We start from the raw sequence: 22,453 nt of genomic DNA, 5'->3' as shown, positions 1-22,453 counted from the left end.
TATGGAGCACTACACAAGCAACTACAATGTCACATGCCCTAGGTGGAGTCCCTCTGAGGTGCTTCAGGCACTGAAACCTTGACTTTATCAGCCCAAATGCCATCTCAATACGACCGCTTGTGCGTGCATGGGCAATGTTGTAGCGGTGCTGTGCCTCTGTCTGGGGCTCCTGATAGGGAGTCAAGAGGTAAGGCAGGCATGGGTATCCCTTGTCTCCCAGCAAAACTCCTGAGAATTCTCCTGCATAGACAGAATGAATATATATAGATATATAATGTAGTTTTTTTTTTTCTTCTTTTTTTTTTAGGACTTTTTGCGATTAAGTGATTACTAGTATACCTCTTGCTAGTTGCTGGTAGAGAGATGAGGCTCCAAAGATTCTGGAGTCATGCACAGAGCCTGGCCATTTGGCCTCTACATTTGTGATGATGCAATCTGCATCACTTATCATCTAAAATAAATTAAGCCTGTAGGTCACTACATTTTAATTGCAATTGCAACTAAACACTGGTGCCCAGCTTAGTACAGAACACTCAGTGCTAGAGCATAGCCTTCAATATAAACTCAGTGGGATCATACCTGTACATTAATGCTGTGTACTGATTTCCTATTCACAAAGTTCGCTTCATGTGGACCAGACGGACACTTAATACACACATGGGTGCAGTCCAATGCACCGATAACATTTGGGAAACCTAGGAAAATTATGTGTTTGTTTTAAATATGTCCCATGTAAAATCAACAGTCAAGAAATATTTCCATGTTTTATAGATATTTGAACTTCATAGCTATTCCATGAAAGGCATGTTTAATGGTAGGAATAGCTTTGTTGCCAGGGAATTTGATGAACACGTTGAGTAGTCTTTTTAAAGAAAGGTACACAGTTAGTACAGAGCGGCAAACTGATGGTTTGCTGATATTCTCTGCATCTCCAACTGTGTACAAAAATCACAAATTAATAATCTACAAATATATGCACTCCCATCTCTTGAGAACCCATATCGCTCATACAGGTAGCTGTCATTAAAAGCCAATGGGTCTGACCTGTCTCTGAAAGTTCTCTCTCTTTGAAAAGCCCTCCGCAAGACTATAGCCCCCTCATCCACCACCTCATCTATGAAAGGACACGCCATGGTTAAGTTTGGAAACGACTTCAGCTCCCTATTTATATACTTTTAATTAATTAATTACCAAACTCATTAACCAAACTCACCAATTAAACACACAAGTTTTGAACATTTCTTAGTGTATTTATACCTTATAATTTCTTACATTTATTAGTAAAGTATTTTTTTTATTTTATTTTTTTATTTATTAATAGTGGTTAAGTAAAATAAAATGACATCGAAATACCAGCAGGTGATTATAAATGGTATGCTCGTTAAGCCTGAACTCAGACTTAGCCTGACAGTTAGCCTGCCCCGGACCAGGTTAATTTGCCAGCATAAGTTGCCGGGGTAACTAAGTTTGAACTTTTTTAAGTTTGATTTATGAAACCGAATCTACCAAAAATAAGCCTGACTAACCGAAATAAGCCTGGCTTATACTCTAATCTTGGTTTATGGAACAACCCTCAGTTCTGCTTCAGCCTTGGCCAGTTCATGTCTTCTCTTCCATGAATTAGAGAAGGCACTCACCAATCTCTTGCAGACACCAACCGCTCGGTCCACCTGGGATAGTTTCACATTCCGCTCTGTGTAAACAAAATGAAAGATAAATCTAAGATACAGTTATAGTATATAGGTTTACAGCACAGGCTACTTAATACTAAATTGTTCATTTGTGCATGACATTGTATTGTTGCTGTACAGAGGCATACACAAAAGCTGGAGGGAAAATTAAGACATAAAATTTTTAACTTTAAACTTTAACTTTAAACTTAAACTGTTTTGGTAAAGTGGATCTGATAGCATACAATACATCTTACTTTAGGACCCAGCGGAACAGCTCATTTGCTCCAAATACAGCTATATGGCCATCTAGTGGATAGAGTCATGAAATATCATGTTATATTATTATTTTTTTTTTCTTGAAGAGGTCAGCAAAGTACGGAGCCCCTAAAGGGACCTGTGCAAAAATAAAAAAAGTAAGACTATCGCGTGCGCACGAGAAACATATGGCGTGCGCACGAGAAACTATCGCGTGGGCACGAGAAACTATCGCGTGCGCACGAGAAACGTATCTCGTGCGCACGCGATAGTTTCTCGTGCGCACGCGATACAATTTCCGGTTTGGGTACAATTTGCGTCACTGTCATTACTATGAGGAAAACAAGAGCATGATGTGGATGCGCATGAATTAATCGAAATCTATTTTAAATTAGGACTTCTTTACAAAGACATAGTTTCTGTTCTTGCATTTCGACACAGATATATAATCACTGAGCGACATTTAAAACGCATATTGAGGTCTAGAAGTCTGTTTCGACGGAAAGGGTACTCAAATATTGAAGACTCGATTGTATTTATTCAGCATCAACTCCAAACTTCAGGTCAGCTCCATGGATACAGGTGGATGCATGCAAAGTGTAAAGAAAATGGATTGCATATCAGAAAAGAACATGTTCGCTTCATTTTGAGCTCGTTAGATCCTGGTGGTGTAGAATGCAGAAAAGCCCGACGTCTCCATCGGCGTAACTATTTTGCAAAAGGACCAAATTACATCTGGCACTTTGATTCTTATGACAAACTGAAGCCATATGGTATTTGCATAAACGGCTGTATTGACGGTTTTTCAAGAAAGATCATTTGGCTGAATGCGTACACAACAAGCAGTGACCCGAAGGTCATTGGAGGATATTACATGGAAACAGTGGAGAGTTCAGGTGGCTGCCCTAGAATCATTAGAGGCGACTGTGGCACAGAGAATGGGCACGTGAGAGACTTCCAGCGTTTCCTCAGACGCAACATTTTACAGGAATCTAATATTGACTGCTACATAGAAGGTGCAAGCATAGCCAACCAGCGAATAGAGAGTTGGTGGGGATTTCTCAGGAAAGAATGCATGGAATTTTTCATCTCTTTGTTTGGTGACCTCAAGGACAGAGGATTGTTCGACGGGGGATTTTTGGATAAAAATCTCATCCGATTCTGTTTCTTGGGAATTATTCAGGTGAGTTGAGAAGGTCTATGGCTACTTTTCCTTTTAAAGTTAACGATGTTGTTTTGTATAGCCTAATTTAGCTACTTATCAAAACATTTGGTTCTCTTTTTCCAAAGCATCGCGCATTCATGTTATTATTCATAATAAAGATTATCACAAGTAAACACAAGATTTTGACGCCTACAGTATGTATCCAAAGGTTTGTGCGGAGTGTGTTGAGCGCTCGCTGCATGCGGCACGGATGGAGGCGTCGGCGTGAACACTTGCATTTTCCTATCAACAGAACAGTGGAAACAACTTCAAATAGGCCTACTCAATTTGTGGTCATACAGAAAAGAATAATACATCATTTGCAACTACTTTTTTGTGTAAACTCACAATAACAAGAAAACGTTGTGCTTTTGTAAAATAAAATAAAACAATCGGGCGCGCTTTTCATGATCTCCGTGAACTGGAGCGCCTACCTATATAAAGCTTGAAATGTCCACTTTTAAACGGATAGGCTATGTATGAAGATATGTTTGCAGCCGACACATTTTAAACATTTTAAACACTAGTTTATTATTGCAGGACAACCGGCAGATTACACTTTTTATCTAGATTTAACAGATTACACTGCAACGTGAGTATAATATAAGGTTTTGATTGTACTTTATTGTAAGGCTGCACAATGAATCGAATTTGTAATCGCGATCACAATTATGGATGCCACAATTATGTAATCTTTCAAGGGCACAATTACAAAAAGGCCACTTACATTTTACTGTGTGCTTAAGATGTGTTTTTCTTTCTTTCTAGCTTATCTTAAGGGTCTTTTCCCCATTGTTTTAATTTTAGTTAGTGTAACATTATAATACCATGAATATTTTTACTTTGGTTTGGTTTGTTTAAATATTTGACATTTGAGGCTTAATGCTATAGAAAAGCAATGAAAATGTTTCAGGAGGAGTTTTCAATTGGTTTATTTTGATATAACAATATGGCATGCAGTCGCTTCAAACAATGGCATAAAGCTGTTCAAAATATCATTCAATGTAAATATTGATAATGTAATTAATAATCGCAATTACAATTTCAAGGCAATAATCGACAATTATGATTTTTGGTCATAATCGTGCAGCCCTACTTTATTGTACACTTTATTGTAATCGTGTTTTGTTTAAATGAATTTATAAATGAAATAATTAAAAAGGGAAGAAAAAATAGAAATACACATCTAAATTAAATGAATGAACACAAAAAAAAATCATAAAAGAAGTAATGTGGGAAATATGCTTTAAAGACTGGGCAAAATAAGGATGAATTCAAAAATATCTGTCAATGAATTGCTGACGTGCACGAAAACCAGCCATGTATTGGGCATTTCTTGCGGAACTCCTGCCAAATAATGAGATAATATTAAAAATATGGCAGTTTTTCCCTATGGTATCGATGTCAAAATTGTGGCCAGTGAAAATGCGGAGTGGCTAGAAACTTTGAAAAACCACTAGCCACAGTGGCTGGTGAGCAAAAAAGTTAATGTCAAGCCCTGCATGTGAAGATTGTACTGTATCTTGAAGATTATTCTATTGTATCTCTTCTGTTATAAAGATGAAGATTGACATTTCGTTAATTAAGCACAATGTTGTAAAAAATCAATAACTTATTAGATGCGTTAGATGCGTTTTGACTACTTTTAGTATTTTGTAGTTATATCAGGTAAGCCTAATGAAGATATATTAACAAAAAAATATTATATGCTATTCATATAGCCTATATATATATATATATATATATATATATATATATATATATTAGTGGTGGGCATAGATTCATTTTTTTAATCTAGATTAATCTCACTGTAATCTTGGAATTAATCTAGATTAAAATGGCTCATTTGAATTCTGACGAAGGCATTCATAATATGTGTGCTACCCAAATAAATAACCTCGCAGGTAGTTTGTAATATGGGCAGGGGCGGAGACAGACTCTCAGTACAGTGGGGGCGGAGCTTTATCATGCGGCCCTCTGCTACCAAGTCATTTTAAAATTAAAACCGTAAAAAAAACGTAAAATATCTGATGAATGCATATGTAATAATGTGTCACTTGTTGAGCCAAGTAAGCTTATGTTAAATAAAACAAAGACTATCTCGTTCTTTTCTTTTTAATGCGCCCGATTTATATTTTCTCTCCATTTTCGTAAGTATTCTCTACATTATACATTCGTTAACGCCGATAACGGCCCACCACTAATATATATATATATATATATATATATATATATATATATATATTTATTTATTTATATATTTATTTATATATTTAAAATATTTTTATTTATTTAAAAAGGGCCTCGTTGATTAATTTTGCCTGGGGCCTCCACGCACTCAGTGTAGGTTCACCTCATACCCGCTACAATTGAGAAACTACGGAGCCCGGGAAGTCACCTGTGGGAGAAAAAAAAAAAACAATCTGTGGGGACGGTTTTGTAATCTGTATACGATCAGTTTATAAACCGTACTCACAAATTCTCAAACTGTTCCCTCGGTTTAACAAAGCACTCCATTTAATAATTAAGCAGCATTTTAAAAAATCATTCTACATTGAAAAATGCCACTACAGATTAAAAATGATATACCAATTGCAGTTTGAATAACTTCGTTTCAAACCTTTATCTAAAATTTATATTTGTATTGCAGGATGAATTGGATGAAACCGCACGTGTGTGGGATGCACATGTAATAAGACCTTCAAAGAACAATCGAGTGCCAAGCGGTAGACCCAATGTGATGTACTTATTCCCAGAGCTCAATAGAACGGAGAACTACATGTCACCGGTGGACACAGGAGACCTACAGCTGTGCAAGACAGAATGCTCATTTCGATCGTCTATACCATGTGACAGTGATGTCTATGAGATTTGCAATACTCTTATGATAGAAGCTCACTTTGAGCTTCTAAAAGACTCGTACCAAGCAATAGACTTATACTTGCATCTAAGGAGTGAGTTATTGACCTTATTGTAACCTGCGCTCAGGGTGTAGATAAATAAAGGGGGTGGTGGCACCTTGTTTAAAGGATATTTGATACTTGTTTGATATTTGTTTTATTGATTATTATATTTTAACACAGACAATGTACTGATGACATCATCTAACGATGTTTACAAACATGGCTACTCAAACTCATGTTTTTCTTCATTATAATAAATTGTAAAAAAGAAAACAAAGAGAAAGAAAAAACGGCAATATATATTGAATGAATTAAAATTACAGTGCAAAAGAAACTCTGTTTTATTTATTTCACAGGAATATATTTTCATTACTGTTTACCTGAAATGTATAAACATTGTTTTTGTTTAGAAAACATTTCTAAAGTCAAAGTCGAAGAGCTAAATGGCTCTCAAACACATTGTTTAACAGGGTATTTAATTTAACCTGCAATGTACAAACATTGTTTTTGTTTAGAAAACATTTCTAAAGTCGAAGTCGAAGCGCTAAACGGCTCTCAAACATTGTTTAACAGGATATTTAATTGAATATAATTGCTACTGACTTGTAACATTAATGAAGACAAACTATAAACACCACCAGGATCTAACGAGCTCAAAATGAAGCGAACATGTTCTTTTCTGATATGCAATCCATTTTTCTTTACACTTTGCATGAATCCACCTGTATCCATGGAGCTGACCTGAAGTTTTGGAGTTGATGCTGAATAAATACAATCGCGTCTTCAATATTTGAGTACCCTTTCCGTCGAAACAGACTTCTAGACCTCAATATGCGTTTTAAATGTCGCTCAGTGATTATATATCTGTGTCGAAATGCAAGAACAGAAACTATGTCTTTGTAAAGAAGTCCAAATTTAAAATAGATTTCGATTCATTCATGCGCATCCACATCCATGCTCTTGTTTTCCTCATAGTAATGACAGTGACGCAAATTGTACCCAAACCGGAAATTGTATCGCGTGCGCACGAGAAACTATCGCGTGCGCACGAGATACGTTTCTCGTGCGCACGCGATAGTTTCTCGTGGGCACGCGATAGTTTCTCGTGCCCACGCGAAAGTTTCTCGTGCGCACGCGATAGTTTCTCGTGCCCACGCGATAGTTTCTCGTGCCCACGCGAAAGTTTCTCGTGCGCACGCGATAGTCTTACTTTTTTTATTTTTGCACAGGTCCCTTTAGGGGCTCCGTAGCAAAGACACCCAATGTAAGATATTTTTAAATTAAAAGAATTATGCATGAAATTGTGAGTTATTTTTTAATTTCAATCAATTTCAATCAAATCTAGTCATTTAAAGGTAAATAAAATAACAAATAACAAAAATCTCCCAAAAAATTTCATTAAATATAAAATATGATCAAAAGGAAATAAAATAATCTTTCTGGACAATAGAAATTAAGTATCATTTTAGGTCTTCGGGAAAGGGAAAGAATTTGTATGTTACCAAGTACCAAGTGAAGGATGAGGTTAACTAAATATATTCAAAACTGTAAAATATGTGGCCTACTATAGTTTATTATTACTGGAATATATTTTTGCATTTAGACACTCACCGATGGCTAGATGGAGATGGTGGCCAAAACAATGTAAGCATGTCCACTCATTCAGCTGAAGTGCAAGGATGTTGTTTGTGGCATTGTCCGTAGTAACACATACTAGATGATCCTCACGCAGTCCCCATGATTCAAGAGCTTCCTTAAGACCTCTGGCTATATTTTCTCCTGTAAATAGCCGGATTGCAAATCGAGTGCAGAGTGTCCAATCTTGGATGAAGTGTACCGTCAAGCTCATATAGGGAATGTGTTGTTCGGCTCGTCCACATATCTGTTGTCATAGCGAAGTATGCTACCTGGTGGATTTCCTCCTCTACTTTGGCCCGATACTCGTAATATAAACGAGGCAACTCAACTTGTGTTTAGTGTTTTCGGCTTGGCATTGTGTACCTGGAGTCAAGTGTTGTCACTAATGCACGAAACCCCTGGTTCTCTACTGTGTAAATTGTAGGGCTGGGTTAAACGATTATTAAGTAAACGATTAGTTGGGCGATTATTTTATCGATTAGTCGACTAATCTAACAACTAATTTTTCTGCTGCTCGATTAATAAAAAAAACATAATGTATCTCAAATAAATACTAACTACTGTACTGAATCATGATACTATAAGCTGGCTAACGGTAGTCTAATGTTATGTATTTGAAGACTGTCATTAGAACTCTATAACCGCCAAAAACGTGTTATTAAAATATTTTTTACAAACATTTTTTATCAAAGAGAATGTTTAAATACTAATATCAGCTTACGAGGTAAACGTAGGCGGAGTTAGTGGTGCTTCGGAAGCTGCTACTGCTGGAGATGATTCGGGAGAGGTCTGTGCCCCTTTACAGATCAGAGCACGCACTGACACGGAGTAAAGCCTTATTTAAACTCGACGCGTCCCCACGCGCGCTAAGGTGCGCACGGCAAAAATGACGCTTTGGGTGCGCAAGATCCCATTTTGCTTGGCTGTGTGCACGGCTTCTTTTGTAACAGCGCGCACGGTGCCGCAACCGAGGATGAACGACTTCAAGCCGAATCTGCCCGAGCATGTACGTCTCACCGCACCGGCACCCAGTTTGCGAGTCTAAATTGCAACGGGTTTTTTTTTGTTAAGGGTTTTTTTACTGTGTGTGATTCATATAAAGGTGCAATGTGTAAAAATTTTGAGTATCTATTAACAGAAATGGAATATGACAACCATAACTATGTGTTCAGTTGTGTATAAAGAACTTACTTAATAAACCGTAATGTTTTTATTACCTTAGAATGAGGCATTTATATCAACATAGGCGCCGGAATCCCCTTCTATGAAGGTCGACATATTGTGACGTCATGTTTCTACCGTAGCCGACAGCGAGCAAACAGCGTTACAGAGCGCGTTTCGTCACTACCTTGAAAGAGAAGCCGCAGAAAGCTAGAAGCTAGCCATAAACACCGTGAGTAGTGACTTTTCCCTTGTCAGTGGTGTAAAATATGTAGTTGGATTGTTTCATGTAACTTAATTATTCTCCCTCGCTGTATTATGGCTTTGCTATGTGGGGATAAATGTGCCGGTTACGTTCGTGAGAGAGCTGATTAGTACTCTTGTCATTGACCGTAAAACAGTTACAGGAATCACCAACCCGTCGATCTTGGAAGCATTTTAAGTCGATCGAGTTTCCAAAATCAGAGAAAAAAAGCCTATTGTGTGTAGTAAATGGTTTCTAGGCGATGCGGAGGCGCGCGCGCTGTTACAATCACGTTATTTTTGCCACACGCACCTTTGGGCTCACGCGGACGCGTCCAGTATAAACAAGACTTAACGCTTTAACCAGCTCAGCCACAGTAACAGCTCATATTAGCCAGCTAAACTTTTACTACCCTGTTAGGGGCTGAGCCCTTAGTGTAAACTCGCAACCGAACCGCTAGATGTCGCTAAAAGTCACACACTGCACCTTTAATGGAATGCACATTCACTTCTAGTTGTCTTCGTCCTCCATTCTGCAATGTTTCAGTCTCCCACGTGTGCTGGCGAGCTGTACCGCTGGAAATGGTGCAAAAAATAAATAAATAAAGAAGTGTCAACGCAAAAATATGGTGTCGACGTAATTTTGACGTCGAAGCGTCGACGTCATCGACGCGCCGCTACAGCACTAGTAAATTGGGATCATGTCTTTGCAGATATAAGTTGCAATGGCCGTTGTTAACTCCTTCCATCTTTGCGAGTCTCTGTTATGTGGAGTGCCGTGGGCAAAAGCCTGCTCTAATGTTTGACTATGTGGTTTTGAGCACCTGATGGTTCTTTTGTGCCTCTCATTCGTAAACTTTCTCCATACCCTTTCGCGTGGTTCTTGCGAAGGTGGTAGAAGAGTTTGGTGGTGTTTGAGCCTGCTGTGGGAACCGGCGTCTGACATAGTTTACAAAGGACTCTTCTTTGGTCCGTGTCAGACTTTTTCGTACCCAAAGCATGTCCATGCTACAGAGGTAGCCCCTCGTTTAGGAACGAGCTCCTCTATTAGTCCTGGCTGGTCCATCTCCTGCTCGGAGCCACCCGGGTTTGTCTCCTTCACTCGCCATGCTGTTATTCACATGTATGGTGGTGGCGTGTAAGATTGCAGTCATTCAAATGATGAAAAAATTTAGCCGTAAACAATGTATTTTGCGACACCACAATATAAACGATAGAGCATAATATGAATCGATAGACTTTATTTTGTCCATCCGATATCTTCATATCACCCAGCCCTAAATGTGATGATAATGAAGAGGGGAGGAGAGAAAGGGCAGTGGAAGGGCAAGGGGAGGAGACAGGGCCTGCTCCTTCCAAATTTATGAATAAACACTTGCTTAGGCTCCATAAGGCTGAAAAGTCCAGTGCTCTCATTGTCATCCTTAGAGCAAGAATTAGGTGCCTGGAACTCAGGTTGGGCCTACCTAAAATTCTTTTCAAAATATGAGGTCTGGCTGATGGGTACTGTAAGGAACTCAGCTTTTGGAAATATTAATAATCAATAATATCTTGTTATTATTAATTATACATATTTGGGTCAGTTAATTGGATTAACTTGATGTGGCTGAATTAATATTACAATCAATTAATCAGTTCTTCCAACAAACTCTTTTGATTATTAATTTATTCTAAGAAAAGGGTATCTTCCATGGCCACAGAAGAATAATTATTTCTTCGCCTGTACAGTACTTTGAGCCAGTAGCAAAAAACGTGATCGTAAAGTGACTTGTATTGCAAACAAAACAGAACCAAATACATATTATGTACAAGTTTTATTAACTAAATATAGATATTTATATGAATATAAATAAACTAAACAACATACACACATGAATACATAAATAGGTTAGTGATAGGATGAAATTAAAAACCGGAAGAGGGTCTATGAGAAGAACCATCAGAATTTCATTTTCACATTTCATTGAATTGAATACTTGCATTTGTAATGGGAACAATTCTTGAAGTTGTTGAAAATTGAAGTCGTTGATGGTTCCGGCAGTGTCAAGTGGAAGTTGGTTGAGCGTTCTCTTTCTCCAGAAACGCATGCCTGGTTTTGTCAAGGCCTGGGACTCTGTTGAGGCCACGCCGAGCACCCAAGAGAAGTGAGGAAGTCGGAAGGATGGGTGATTGGAGTCGTTGTTGGTTGGAGTCTTTGTTCCAAAACTCTTGAGATTGTCCTTGGTTCTTTGTGAGAGAGTCATCTCTCTCCTGCCCTAGCCCATATCTGGTTGGATCGAGGCCTGCTGGGCCCTGGGGCCCCCGTGGAGGGGGAGGGGGTTCCCCAGAATCACCAGAACAGTGTTGCAGCTGGATAAAAGAACTAAGAGAGGGAGGTCACATGTGGACTGTCTCTAATAAGGCCTGGAAAAGATCCTCCCCTAAGGGTTGAACTCGACCAATCAGAAAGGTGACATGTCTGAGAGGGAAAGTGGCTCTTAGTTGATTTACGGATCTTTGTCCCTAGCATGATTATACCTTAATTAATGCTCAGATAGCTATAACACATCCACACTGCATTCTAGAAGAAGGTGATGTACATCAAAGTGTGAGTCATCAAATGAGGATTAATTAGGTGTAGGAGGCATGATACAGGTGAGGTTACATTGATCGTTACTTGGTTGTATACCAGGATACACACCATACTCTATACCTAATAGTACACGAGACAGTAAACAATTTACACTGTTTCTTTCAGTTTTATGCATGTTAATTTATAGATCAGTTAGTCTATGATTAATGCAGCAAAGTCTGTTTTAAAGTGGGTTTCTGTTTCATAGTCTCTCTCTTGAGTATGTGGCCACATTCCTCGGAGGTCGTAAAATCTCCTTATCATGCCCTGTAACATGACACAGTTTCTGCCCTTGTGTTTGTTCATTTGGGCTGTGTGAGGAGTTCATTAAACCTTTGTATATAATGAATAATTAGTATGTGTCTGATTGATCTATACCCTACAGATCCCCCCTTTCGATCGTTGTTGTCCCCCCTCAAGGACAACCACGAGCGAAGTTGGAAGTGCAGAGAGATCAGACACACACTTGTCATAGAAGGCTGGAAGGCCATGGTGGCCTCTGGTTGCTCGTGTCTTCTGGAGCGGTGGTCGTTCCACGGCTGGTGATGTGGACAGTAGCCAAGTCCAGGTCTCTGCAGCAGGTGTTGAGGCAGCAGGTGTTGGGGCATTTTGAAGTTCATTAGTTTTGGGGCAGGTGTTTCCTTGTGGTTGCAGGAAGTGGTTAGGCCTCTATGTAGCATAGAGAGGTTTTCAAGCTGACCTGGTGCTGGTGGCCGGAGGTCAGAAGGTGGTTGTTAGCCTCTCAGTCACGAGAGGTCTGAAGGATTAAAGTGTTGTTCTGTCCTTATGGTGGTGCCGACGCAAGCTTGCCTAAGCTGGGTTGGGCAAGGAGTCGGAAGCTTGTACCTTACAGGACTCCTCGGGTGAGTCCTGTGCAGGGAGCTATTTTGCGTGTGTCAGCGGCTCCAGTAACTCTGAGGCAGGTGCGTCCAGCTGTCCTTGCGGAGCCTCAGATTGACAGCTGTGTGAAGGGTATGGAAGAGGATGTTGTCGTTGACAGCCGTTGGTCCTCCTGTGGTGTTTGCAGGTTGAGGGTGCTGTCCTCCATGGCTTCTCCAAGGGGCTTGGCTGGTACCTGGGTTGTTGCCATGGTGACCGTTCTGTGCTGGTCCTGGGCATGCTCAGTCCAGCTGCATTGAATCTGGTTCGAACCTCAGTCTCTAGCTGGTCTGTAAGGCTTTGGGCACAGGTCCGCTCCTTGTGGGACGCTGTGATCTATTATGTGAGGTTGTTTACCTTCTGTTTTATACCCATAAGGGGGGGTAAGGAGATGAGAATCTACACCCCGGTGTGGCTGTAACTCTGGCTTGGGTCATGGGTCGTTTGTCCTCTTCTCTCATGGTGCAGTTCCGTTGGCTCTGGTGCCGTCGGATGTCAGCAGCCATGGGTGGAACAGTGTTCCTCGCGATGAGTTGTCAGTCTTTTCGGTCTCCTGTCCGGTTAAGGTCAGGTTAAGCAGAGGATCTGCAACATTTTGGCACACTTGTGGAGAGAGATTAATGCATGACCCTAGAAAGTTCAGAGCCACGGTTTAATGGGTTCGCTAGATATGTAGCATAAAGCTAGGTATGTCATGTGTAGCTAGCTAGTGAAGTGTGTATTGTATCCTTATCATCTTAGCTGTGGATGTTAGGAGGCTAAGACTTGTGTGGTTCCGAGAGTATTTCCTGGAAAGGGCATAGCCGAGATAAAATAAATGACTTAAGATGGTTCTTATGACTAAAATATTTCTCTGGACTTAACTGGTGGTTCACTACGGCTTGACGAAGTGAAGAATAGGAGGAAAAAGGACAGCTTTCCTATTCAAATTATGCTTATTATCAATCCTCAGGACTATAGTTATGCCCTAGTAATCGTTGAAATTACTTGTGTTGCAGGGTCATAAAAATTAGTGCACTTGTTGAAAATAAACAAAATCACAAATAAAGGTGTCTCTGGTTCCTTTCTGGGCCCTATCGGAAATGGAACCACATTTGAACAAGAGAGGAAATGGAAATAAATCATATACATGACAGAATAGACAAGTGAATAGCTGACTGCTATTATTATCGAAGTAAAATAAAAATAAAAAGGACTTAATTAAGTGATCAAAACAGCGGGAATGATCTGAAATTGAGAATAATCAATAGCACTAGTGACTAACCTTTAGATTTGCCTGGACCAACACTCCATAGTGGGTCACAGCTGTTGCGTGTTTAAGACCACACCGTGTGTGTCCCTCCAAAGGTTTAGTCAACATGCTGATGAAAATTCTCATAACTATAAGAATTCTTCTCTAGCTACACAGCTTACATGTAATTAAACTTGGGTTTAATTGACAGGGCATCTGCAAATTTAGCCTACAGAGCTCAGCAAGGACTATGCCTAAACTAGTGAAGGTGAAATTCAGCTGAGAAGAATTGAAAGTAAGGAAAGAGAAAAATTAGAAACCCTAAATGGGGTTAAAGAAAGTATTTTAGAATACTTTGCGCTGTATACATAAAAGCTGTAATTAAGGCTTCAAGTAAATGATGCTAACCGCTAACTGTAGAAGGTATTATGTAGCTTAGCCTATGCTGGATGGATGCTAGGTTAGCTTAGCTTAGCCTAAGCTGGATGGACGCTAGGTTAAGTTAGCTTAGCAACCTAGGCTGTTTTTTTTTACAAAATAGCGTCACGAGTTAGCACTTCCTGTGACAAGTCGTTGTCAGGGGAACCAGTGCATGTCAGAACAATTCAACAGTCCATGAAGAATGTCTGCACATTTTAAATGAGTTATGCATGTTTAAACGGGTTAAAAGGGGGCGCCTATACTTTAAGTCTTTCAAGAACTTGATGTTACATTCAGTAAAATGCAAATGTGGTTTGGCATTTGCAAATTTTACTCATGGAACTCTTCTCTTTACTTTACGCAACTTATTCTATTTGTTTACAGAGTAAGGAAATAGATTTGCTGTAAGTCAAAGCTTGTCTAAGCCTATATAGTTACGTCCATCTCGTGCATAAATACTGACTTTTCAGCGAGTGAACAGTTTTGATCGCTAGGTAGCTCTCTGCTTGTAGATGCAGCCAAAATTTAGGTGAATTACATCAATCTAACAATAATTTGTAAGGTCTTTACTTTGTAGAAAGGGGAGCAGCACCCAAGTCTACGTGTATATAACACTGTACTGAGATTCCTTCGTCAGAAAAAGATTAAGCAATACTGCAATTTGGATTCCTTCAACCAAAGCAGACTAATAAATACCGGTACAGTTTGCATGCCGCTGAGATGAGATTCCTTTGTCAAACAGACTTACGCTTTAATGCTGAAATTACCGATACCTGTTAAGACCCCTTTTTTTTATTTTTTATTATTATTATTTTAAGTAGAGATGTCAATTCCAGCTATCGTTTTATCTGCATTTAGACAAGCCAGCAGCTAGTGATCAAAATGTGTATCGCATATCATGTCCCATTTGGATCGGAATGATCAAATAAGCACTTTTAGGATAACAGTAGTTACGAAGGGGCTCTAGGTCATGCTAGTTTTCCCAGCTTAGGTGGTTTGCTTACTATCTGGCATTAGGGTGACGAATGCCCTATTTGGAGTTTTTATTTCCTGTAACAAGTCATTGTCATGGAAACTTATGTGCAGCAGTGTATATTTCAACCAGCGGGTGGCACAATGTCTGTATGTTTCAAAAAGCAGTGCATAGTCTGTTGGCACGTGAGGCTTACACCTGCATTCAAGATTTTCTTTAAATCAGTAAAATTCAAATTTTACTAATGCAAACTCTTGCTTCCTTTTGAGCACACATTTTCATCTACTTTAAAAGTTGTATGTCCTATGCTGACTAGGAACTTTGTAGCAGAGTCGTGCATTGTGGTCATGCCGTGTGTCTGCTGGGTTTTGAAGTTCAGAGTCAAAAGGTTCTTGAAGCTGGTGTCTTCCTCCATCACAGGTTCGTTGCACGCTCCGAGGTAGCTCGCTTGATGTCTGTGGTAGTAGCACAGGGACTTTCAGGGTTACCCTGGTTGGTGTCTGGGACCGCGCCCAGTCTACATTCAGACTCTTAAGTCTGAGAATCCTGTTGTGATGGCTTGTTCCAGCTGCTGGTAGTTAGACTGGATGTTTTCTGGCTGCCGAGCCAGAAAGCGTCGCAACTCTGGGCTGGATGTGATCCAGATCAGATAGAGTCTAGCAAGCTCTGGTGTAAATGCAGGGGTATGTCTGGCCATTCGGTTGAGATCTTTGAGTGTCACTACACGCGTCGTTTCAAGATTCTTCTGAATCAATCCTTTTCCTTCCACGGCTGCAGAAGCTTTAAGGAAATTGTCTGATGACATGTTAAGCAGAGGGGTTTGTCTCCCCCCACTTTTGTGCAGGGCTGGGGAAGCCTACGCTGCTGATGCGAAGTTCAGCAGGGTACATCTTTCTCGTGGGGTCCATTTGCAGTTGGTTGGACTGTTTCAGTTCTATTTGACCACATCGAGCTGGTCTATAATGTTGCAGCATCGCTGAGTCAGTGTTGGGACTTCAGCTCTGGCTGCAAGCCGATGGCTTCAGCGTCTCTCTCTTTGAGTTCAACCAGTTCCTCTCTCGTCCGTTGGCAGGTGCTCAGCAGCTGTCAGAGCCGCTTGAAAACTGGTGATCTCTTTCAGTTGCTCCACGCTGTCAGGGTCTCTGCATCTGTCCTGTGCCTTCTCCCGTTAAGCAGGGTTCGTTCTCTGTGGAGTCCTGTGACTGGCAGCGTTAGTTCATTTACCTCCTGTTTGAGGCCTGCGGGAGCATGGCCAAGGAGAAGATAATGCTTGTCAGCTCTTGGTGGCTCAGGCTGGGTGTCAGACGTCTGCTTTCGTTGTTGCCTAACTGTTCCTTCCTCTGCCGTGGCAGGTCGTTGCCTGCTTCAGGCTGAAGGATGTCCATGACACTGCTCTGCCGGGTCTTCAGGTGGTCCTGGTGGCAGGGCCAGGTGTCTGAGGCCTACTGGCACACTTGTGGGAACACGAGAGAGAAATGGCAAAGGCAAATGCAAGTTTCTACAGAGGTGGTGAGCTATCTGTGTGGGAGAATGGCTATGTGGAGCAGCTACAATTTAGTGTTGGTGAGCACACACAACAACAAAAAAAGTTTTGAGTATCTTAGTTGACGTGCTTTAAGCAGCATCGGCTGACGACTGGGCTCTTACATGTCATAACCTATTACTCAAAAATGCTGATGGTTCTTCTCACATGTTGTGCTACGAGAGTAACAGATAGAGAAAAACCAAAATAAAACAATAGGATGAAACCAGAAAAGAAGAGGAAGAAAGGAGTGTTTTACCTATTTAGGTTTAGCTAGGAGACATAGGTAAACAGGAGTCACTTATGGGTTATGCTGCTGTTAGACTAAGCTACCAGGGACACATCAGACCTCTCAAGGTCCAAAAGAAGAAGAAACAATGGGAAGTGTTTCCAGTTCTGTCTGGGGCCTACTGTGCGTTTGTGTTTAGCCGTACTTCATGTATTTAGCTTGGTGCTAAGGAGTGAGGATGGGTAAAACACAGACAGGAAGTAGGATATTAATGACCTGTGTAACTCGCAATGGAAACAACAGTCGCTAGATATTGTAATCCTATAGAGAGAGAGAAGATGAGGATAGTGACTAGTGATCTAAAATAAGGTAAAGGTAAAGTTAGAATGTCCTTATAGCTCTAAGAAAACTAAAAGGAAAGGGAAGCGTATCAAGTAATTTAATTAAATTTCAGATTTAGTTAAGCCCCTTTTTTTTCTTTAGCTGAATATAAGAATTCAGGCTGAAACAAAAGTAAATGACTAAATTGAAAAAAAAAAAAAATGTATGTAAACATTGTGTGTTCTCATAACTCTGGTAACTAGGGGGGAACTTGAATAAGCAAATTGATTTAATTAAATTCCCAATTTAATTAAATTCAACTTAACTGAATAGGACGATTCAGGCTCAACAGGTGTAAATACACAAAATAAAATAGGGGTAGATTTAAGTAAAAATAAAAGAAACACAAATATAAACCCAAAGTATCTGGGTTTCAATCTGAAAGTGAAACCAAGAGGAAGGGGTCGAGAGAGAGAAAGAGAGAGAGAAGAGGGTGGTTTAACCCTCTTATGAGACGTGCTTCGTGAAGCTCTGACACCAGGGTGAATCATTCGTCTCAAATCATTCGGAGTGTGTAATGTGTATCACTGCTAAGGTCACGCGATTTTATTAAACTGGGCTTCGTTACGCGTCATAGCTGTTTCGAATTTTTTTTTAATTTCAACGGTTCGTGAACCAGTGTGTATCTGGTCTCTATGTGATCTCGTATCACTTTATAGATTCGTACACATTTACTGACGCATTTGATAAAGGGTCTGATTGACTTTCAAGTCAAGCTTTCATAAAATGAGCCCTACAGTTTACTAAGATATTGTGCCTTGAAAGACACCTCATATTAAACGATATTAGGTAGCTCGCGGATTGCCATTACCTGATTACACCTTTTGATGAAACCTTTGCGATTGGTTTGTAAAAGGTGTTCCGTTGATTTGAGTTTCCGCTACACTTCCACTGTTTTGACCAGCAGGGGTCGCCAGCGAGGGCGCTTCAAACAAAGAATCATATGTGACGCAGTTGACTCCTTTGATTCAAAGCCTCGAAGAGCTTTGACTCTCATTACTCGTGTTCAAATCACTCAGTTCAAATCACGCAAAATCTATAGTCTTTGGTTTATGGTTACACTTTACACTCTAACGTGTCTAAGTTTTTAGGCGGTGCTAAAACTATCACTCGAGGTAGAGGGTTTTACTTGTAAGTTAGGATTGAGGGAGCTATTGGCTACAACCGTCGCTTGTTTACACGAGTGTCTGTGAGATTGGTGCTGTTGTCAGAAAAACTAGATAGGAACGCCTGCTCGCGTTCCGGACGCAATGCCAACCAACAACACAGATCGGCGGGAGCAGCGGACGAGCTGTGCTGACATTTTGCACTGAGTCTCTCGCTTAGACACGACGTTGCGTGTGAGTGACTCTTTTTAACAAATCAAAACAGCACCGTTCTTTCACAGACAATGGCAAATTACTAGTGAGCTGATTGTTCTAATACGAATTCGACGCGATTGTTTCATATGAGCGCTTCAGCGGTTTAATATGAATACAATGACGTAACGCATAATAAGGCCTTAATCGGTGATTGAGAAACATCGCTCAGATCACATTCAAAAATGCTGAAAATGGAGTTCACTTTCGAGGGAACTCAACACTGCGTCGAGAATCGACTCTTTGGGGACGCTCCCTTAGCGTGCGCCTCTGAAGTATGAATGAAACTATTCCAATCCTGATTGGTGTTGCGTCATGACGTAACATGTGACGGCATAACCGGATGCATAAAAGTGACGCCGGCACACACACACACTAGTTTTTTGCTCTTCAGCAAGCGCTCTATGTTACGACTGTCTGTCTTATTTGGTGTTGTTTGTCTATCCCTATATATATTATGGCCAGCCAGCAGTTCAGAATGTGTGTGCACCCCTGTCCTCGTTTTATTACGGATGGGGACACGCATGTTTTGTGTGTGAACTGTTTGGGAGCGCAGCACGCCCAGGCAGCTCTCGAGGGAGCTGCCTGCGTACACTGTGAAGCACTACCCATGAGGGTGCTGCGCTCCCGGCTGGCGTGCTTTGATAAGCTCGGTCAGGCTCGCGTTCCCCGCGGTTCTGGTCCCGCGTCTGTTGAGGCGGCGCGGCGACTGAGATCGTGGGGTTCGCAGCGGGATCTTGCAGATGAGAATGAGACTGCTGCGGCACTTTCTCATTCTTCATCTGAAGATGAAGCCCCTGTGAGTGGTGCAGAAGCCCGCGCAGCGGCTTCTTCTGCCCACGACCAGGTCCCGGTGCTTGAGCTCTCTGCTTCCGAGGAGGCAGAGGTGATCAGCATCGAGGATGACCGTGAGTCGAGCGCGCCAGTTCACGGCCAAGCTTATGAGGAGCTGGTGGAGGTTGTGACTCGTGCCGTGGCCAGACTTAACATCAGCTGGCCACAAGATGAGCAGATGAAGTTAGACGAGCGTTTCCTGCGGCACAGGTCACAGCCTCAGCGCCGGGGTTTGCCGTTTTTCCCCGATCTCCACAAAGAGATCTCGAGATCGTGGGATAAACCGCATTCGTCCCGTGTCTCCCGTCCATCTGTTGTCGATTATAGCAATGTTGTGGGGGCACGGGATATGGGTTATGGGAAGATGCCTAAAGTCGAAGAAGCTCTAGCCGGTTATCTATCTCCTGAGTCGGCATCTTCCCTTAAAACCCCTGCGCTGCCTAGTAAGCCCTGCAGAGATACATCTGCTTTAATAGGCAGGGCTTACATGGCGGCAGGTCGGGCTGGTTCATGTCTGCACTCTATGGCTATCTTGCAGGCATACCAGGCCGATCTCCTGAAAGATTTGGACGAGGGGGAGGGGCCAACTCCTGAAGATATTTCAGAGTTGCGCAAAGCCACAGATTTGTCTCTCCGGGCTACTAAAGAGACGGCCCGCGCTATTGGCCGCTCTATGGCAGCTATGGTGGCCACGGAGAGGCATCTGTGGCTCAATTTATCTGGTCTAAAGGAGAAAGATAAATCTGTTCTGCTGGATGCGCCGCTTTCGCCTTCTGGCCTGTTCGGCGACGCCGTTACATCAGAGGTCGACAGGTTTCAGGAGGCGAAGAAGCAATCTGCGGCGTTCCAGCAGTTCCTCCCCCGAAAATCGAAGTCCAAATCGAGTAGGGTGGGGCAAGAACATCAGCCCCAGCCATTAACCAGCTCCTCACACCGGGCAGAGCAAAGGGAGAGCGTTTCCTCTAGAGCCCCTCCTCCGGGAGCTTGGCAACGGAGGAAACGCTCCCAGCAGAAGCCCCCCAGCCAGAAGGGCGATTTAAGGGATGTCCTTCAGGCTAGGAGGGCTTCAGGAAAGAGGTCCTAGCCAGAGTGGTGGGACCTCTGAGGGCTGTCCCCTCCGTTGTAGAACAACCGAGGTTGTTCTCACAGCGGAGCCCTCTAGGAAATGATGTGAGTTGCCCGCCGTCGGTGACGCTTCGGGCCGCATCATATTCCAGCGAACGCACTGTGGGTCGTTTTTCTCGAAAAATAAAAAACGAGCATCAGTTATGGTCACGAAAACCGTATCGACTACACCCTGCCGGTCTTCCGCTTCAGGGGGTCGAGAAGGGTGCTCGAAAAACACCAGAGGCCAGTCTCGAGAGGCTGGTTCCCTTAGTAGATTTTGTAGAGGCATGGTATCATCTTCCCAACATATCTGCATGGGTCCTGCATATAATAAAGTCAGGGTACAGACTGCAGTTCGGGCACCGCCCCCCCAAATTTTCTGGGGTGGTGCAGACTACAGTGGTTCCAGAGCAGGCTCAGGTGACAGAACAAGAAGTGCAATCTCTGCTGCTAAAGGAGGCCATTGAACGTGTTCCTCATTCAGACAGGGAGTCCGGATTTTACAGCCGGTACTTTATAGTTCCAAAGAAGGATGGGGGGTTGAGGCCAATTCTAGATCTCAGAGTTTTAGAACCTGTCTCTGATGAAGCTCAGGTTCAAAATGCTCACTATTCCTGTCATCGTGAGTCAAATCAGATCCGAGGACTGGTTTGTCACGATAGATCTAAAAGACGCCTATTTTCACGTATCCATCCTTACATGTCACAGGAGGTTCCTGAGGTTCGCTTTCGGGGGCGAAGCTTACCAATATCGGGTTCTTCCGTTCGGCCTAGCACTCTCTCCCCGCACATTCACCAAATGTATGGATGCAGCACTTGCTCCACTGAGACTTCAGGGCATCCGCATACTGAATTATATCGAGGACTGGCTCATTCTGGCCCAGTCTCGAGAAATGGCAGTTCGGCATCGAGATGTCGTCCTTGGCCACATTTAAAAATTGGGGTTGAGACTCAACACAAAGAAGAGTGTGTTAGAACCGTCCCAGTCCACAACGTTTCTAGGCGTTGTGTGGAACTCGACTACGATGCAGGCATGCTTGTCTCCGGCGCGTATCGAGTCCATTCTGGCGATGGTGTCCAAGTTAAAGCTAGGCCAGGCCACTACTGTAAAGCAGTTCCAAAGACTGCTGGGCCTCATGGCAGCGGCATCCAACATTATACCTTTGGGCCTTCTACACATGAGGCCCCTTCAGTGGTGGCTGAAAGACAAGGGGTTTTCCCCCAAGGGGAATCCATTTCGTATGATCAGAGTAACGCGCAGATGCCTTCGTTCTCTAATAATATGGAAGAAACCTTGGTTCCTGTCCCAAGGGCCAGTGTTAGGAGCGTCATGTCGCCGGAAAACCGTTTCGACAGACGCCTCCCTCACTGGCTGGGGCGCGGTCAAGGACGGCCGCTTTGCCAGGGGTCTGTGGCAGGACCATCATCATTCTTGGCACATAAATTGTCTAGAGATGTTGGCTGTGTTCAGGGCTCTGAGGAGCTTCCTTCCAGACATCAAGGGTTACCATGTCCTAGTACGATCGGACAATACATCAGTGGTAGCTTATCTAAACCGACAAGGGGGACTCAGATCGCGCCCTCTGTGCAGACTGGCGCATCAGGTTATTCTCTGGTCCCAAGGGAAAATACTGTCTATCAGAGCTATGTATATTCCGGGGGTTCAGAATCAGGGAGCAGACATCCTGTCGAGGCAGGGGCTGAGGCCCGGGGAATGGAGACTTCATCCAGATGTGGTGAAGTTGATATGGGAGAGGTTTGGGCCTATGGTAGTGGATTTATTCGCGTCTCGAGAGACGTCCCACTGCCCACTTTGGTTCTCCCTCTCAAAT

Source organism: Siphateles boraxobius, unplaced genomic scaffold, assembly GCF_051911475.1.
Source record: "Siphateles boraxobius isolate OS27281-9 unplaced genomic scaffold, OSU_SipBor_1 25, whole genome shotgun sequence".
Taxonomy (NCBI): Eukaryota; Metazoa; Chordata; class Actinopteri; order Cypriniformes; family Leuciscidae; genus Siphateles; species Siphateles boraxobius.
This window is presented reverse-complemented; position numbering follows the sequence as displayed.